Below are 4,404 nucleotides of genomic sequence, written 5' to 3'. Positions count from 1 at the left end.
GGAAGATATGTTCGCTATAGACCACTCTCCAGGCTGGTAGCGGTGTCTCACTTTCTTTCCCAACTCAACATTCCTCTCGAGAGATAGAGAATCCTGACCGGAGCTGTATGTAAGGTATGTCAATCTAGTTGGCAAATCACTTGGCGCTCCCACACAAGTACGTCCTCAGCCTACATGCCTACTCTGCCATCAACTGATCTAACAGACTCCAATATCACGCACGCCTTGATCTCCTCTCGCCAGGACGTCTTAAGATACCATTCCTGATCACTGCGACCGAGAATACGACATTCGCAACCATATCTGCAGATCCCTCCCACGCAAATTCCTAGAGAAGAACGTAATATCTCATTCCTCTGAATGTATCTCCAGTTAATGAGGCAGCTTCATCAACAGTCATTCATCCCGATCCATCTTCAGATCCACAAATTCCAAAACTTCCAGATGGTACGTAAAGACTGTTTTCAAACTCAAGATACGGGGCATTCTCCATACCCTCCAGTGTCCAAGCATTATGATCAGACCTGTTCTTTCGAGGAGGATGACATTCCCTTCAGTCATGTTAAGGCAGACGGATCGTCCTATCTTACGACAAGATCGAAGGTCACTACTCACTTTCATTTGGGATGTTGACCCATCCATGTCGTCCAGACTGCTCATGTCGCCAAACACAAAAAAGAGAAACTAAACCATCCTGCACCGCTTTCTCTCCTAATAGAAAAACCTGATTACCCATCCAGCCCATGGAATAGGCATCCACGCCCAATCCAACCAAACCTTTGTGGATCTACGATAGAGCCCTTGAAATTCTTCGAGAAGAAGTCTCTTCCTCTGAAGACCTGAAAACCAGAACCCTATCAACTCCAATTCCAAACTTCCAAACCGCCCATCCAATCCCTTGTTTTAATGGCTTCTTCCATATGACAAACAATATCCTCCTTTGGAACCCAGAAAATATGATTCCAAACCTCCACTCAGACCATCATCCAACCCTCTGAAGTTTCACCAGACGGATCAAGGAAGGCTTCCCTCACAAGCTGAACAAGTTTCTGACCTGGCAAACCCAGAATGCCTAGACACAGAAACACCGACGCGGAATGCCATTGACAACAAAGTTGACAGACTTAATCAACCATGGCGCTCAGATGATCAACGATTCGATCTCCCTTGATTCTAATGAAAGCATTATATGATGATCTCAAAAGAAGAATCGATGTTCTTAGTTCTGAACTCAGACATTTCATCTCTGAAGGATACTTTGGATCCTTATTCAGTGCTAAAGAAGAGGAAATCAGAAGACTGCGAGAAGAAGTATCACAGATTGAACGAGAATATCGGCCAGCTCCTACACCAACCTACACACCTAAAGCCTTTCCATATTCTCCATCATATTCCTTCATTCCACAGTCACCACCTACAACATCTTACAGACAACCTGACTACTCCAAACACTTCAAATCTACTGCTGAAATCCTGAGAAAACATTCCCTTATTCCAGCAGCTCCTGTTGTTCACAGAACTCCGATCCCAGCAAAACCTTTACCTCCTGAACCTGTTCATCAACCACCTGAACATGTTGATCAAAAACTCAAAAGCCCATTCATTTCACCTGATCAATCTCCATCCTTCCTTGCTGACCCAATTCCTGAAAATTCTACTGATGATAACAGTGATGTTTCCACTGAAGCTGAAACATCTTCCTCATCCACAGACCAAGAGATCACTGATCTTTCCAGCATGATGATGGCATCTCCCACAGAACCAGGATCGTCCAGAACTCATGAATTTCATGACGAGTCCGACACCACAGTCCCTATTGTGGAAGAACCCTCGGAAGCCACCTCGGCTCCTCCTCAATCGGCTCCTCATCATTCAAACAACAACTCATGGTTCTCTTTTGACGGATTACCTCCAACCAAATGGAGAGACAGAATTGGTGAATTTGGTGCATGGATTGATCTCCAACTCTCAAAGCCCGGGAACACATTACAATCAGTTCTTGTTGAATTTACATCTAGATTTACTGGTACACTAAGAGATTGGTTCCAAAGTCTTGGTGAATTCAGACAAGTTACGTTTATTAATTCCCAGATTCCCTCCTTTGCATTGGGAACACTCTACAGAGAATTTGTTGGTGATCCAGACATTCACGCCAATGTTGTTCGTCAAGAATATTTCGAAATGAGATGTTGCTCTCTAAAGAAGAAGGATCTTGACTTTCATTATCAAAGAATGTCTAAACGGTATTATCTTCTTGGTGGATTTCATGATGATAATCTTAGACAAGTTTATATCAATTCATTACCAGAAGATATCCAGCCAGACTTACAAAGAAAGATCGCTTCACTCTCTCGGTCTCTCAAAGAAATCTCTCTTGGAGAAATTCATCAACTGGCACTCACTGCTCTTGAGAAGTTGTGTGACACTCATCAACTATTCTCAAAGATGATCAAGCAGAACCATAAATTCACGAAGCAATGCAAAAAGCCCTATTTACAGATCAAGTGCAAAGAGAAGAATTGCATCTGCAGTTCCAAAAAGAAGAAGCATTTCAAAGACTACGGTTCTGAGAAAGATCACAGAAAGAAGAAAAGATTCAGATTCTTCAAGAAGAAGAACAGTAGAGGATATGACAAATCTCCTTGCTGTTTCATTTGCAAAAGGAAAGGACACTATGCAAAACAGTGCCCAAAGAACAGGACAAAGTCTGCCAAACTTGCTCAACAGTTACAGAACGAAGAATTAGATGCAGACGCAGAATCTATTCTTTCAGAGCAAGAAGAGATGACAGAGGAAACAGTTCTCGTCCTCACTGATTCAGAAACCTCTGATTCAGATAAGGATTATCAGACAGATGAATCTCTTCAGATTCAACCAGTCCAGCCTGTTCTATTTTCCCAGAATCCTCAAGTAAGCCCTCATGTCCAGATCCAGCTCCTTCCTGAAAAACATGGTAAACCTATTCCTGCTGTTGCATTCGTTGATACAGGATCTCATAAGACCATGATCAATCCTAAAGTCTTACCCCCAGACTGTTGGTCTTCCCATACTCAGTTTTTCAGAGCAGCCAATGATCAAATCTTTTCAACCTCTTTGATTTCCAAAAACAAAATCGGGATTAAGCTCCTTCCTAATTGTATCATTTGGACTCAGGTAATCGGTAGTCCACTCCCTCAAAAGGATGTTCTTTTAGGATGGGATGTTTACTGTCTTTCGAAATCATTAAGGATTCTTCCCACTGGAATTAAGTACAAAAGAGAATTCAAGCCCTTCACCCAGACCAACAAAATTTATTCTCTTTCGTATTCCTGTCCAGATTTCCAGTCCATCCAAAACAAGCTCCTGAGGTTATGTGCTGAAAGCCATGATCAGTTTATTCATGATCATCCACTTTGGAAAAACCCAGACTTCTTCATTCACATTCCCTTCAAGCTTAATGAAGATATTAGTCCTACTAAAGCTACACATCCGGGAATGTCTCCCTCAGACCTTAAGCTTGCCAGAGAAGAATGCTATTCTTTATTAAGACAAGGTCTCATTGAACCAACCAATTCCTCTTGGGCATGTCAAGCATTCTATGTTGAAAAAAGATCAGAAAAGATCAGAGGAAAAAAGAGATTGGTTATTGATTACAAGCCCTTGAACGTGTTCATCAGGGATGATAAGTTCCCTATTCCAAAAGCAAGAACACAGTTCATCCATCTTGCTGAAGCACAGATATTTTCAAAATTTGATCTTAAAGGTGCTTTTTGGCAACTCGGTATTCACCCAGATGACAGATACAAGACAGCGTTCTGTATACCGAATGAACAATTCCAATGGACAGTTTTACCCTTCGGTTTAAAGATCGCGCCGTCACTGTTTCAAAAGGCGATGACTAGGATCTTCAATCCTATTCTGCATAGTACATTGATATACATCGATGATATATTATTGTTTTCAAAAAGCCATGCAGAACATCATCAGCTTCTTGAACATTTCCATCAGTTGGCATCACAATACGGGATCATGTTATCAGAAAAGAAAAGCGTGATTGGACAAAAAGAAATTGATTTTCTGGGGATGAAAATATCCCACGGAACCATCTGCCCAGGTCCACATCTCGCAGAGCAATTATTGAAGTTTCCAGATGCAAATCTTTCTGTCAAGGAAATTCAACAATTTCTTGGCATAATTAATTATGTCAGAGACTTCATCCCACACGCAAGCCATCACACCAGCTCCCTGTCGCAGCTGTTGAAAAAGAAGCCTCCACCATGGGGCCCTGATCAGACAAGTGCTGTCAGACATTTGAAAAAAGCTGCCAAAGATCCACCGCCTCTGACTATTCCATCTACCGGCAATCTCATCCTCCAGTCAGACGCAAGTGACCAGTTTTGGGGAGCATTATTACTCGAAGATAAG

Source organism: Malania oleifera, chromosome 9 (genome assembly GCF_029873635.1).
Source record: "Malania oleifera isolate guangnan ecotype guangnan chromosome 9, ASM2987363v1, whole genome shotgun sequence".
Classification (NCBI taxonomy): Eukaryota; Viridiplantae; Streptophyta; class Magnoliopsida; order Santalales; family Ximeniaceae; genus Malania; species Malania oleifera.
Note: the sequence above shows the minus strand (reverse complement) of the source record.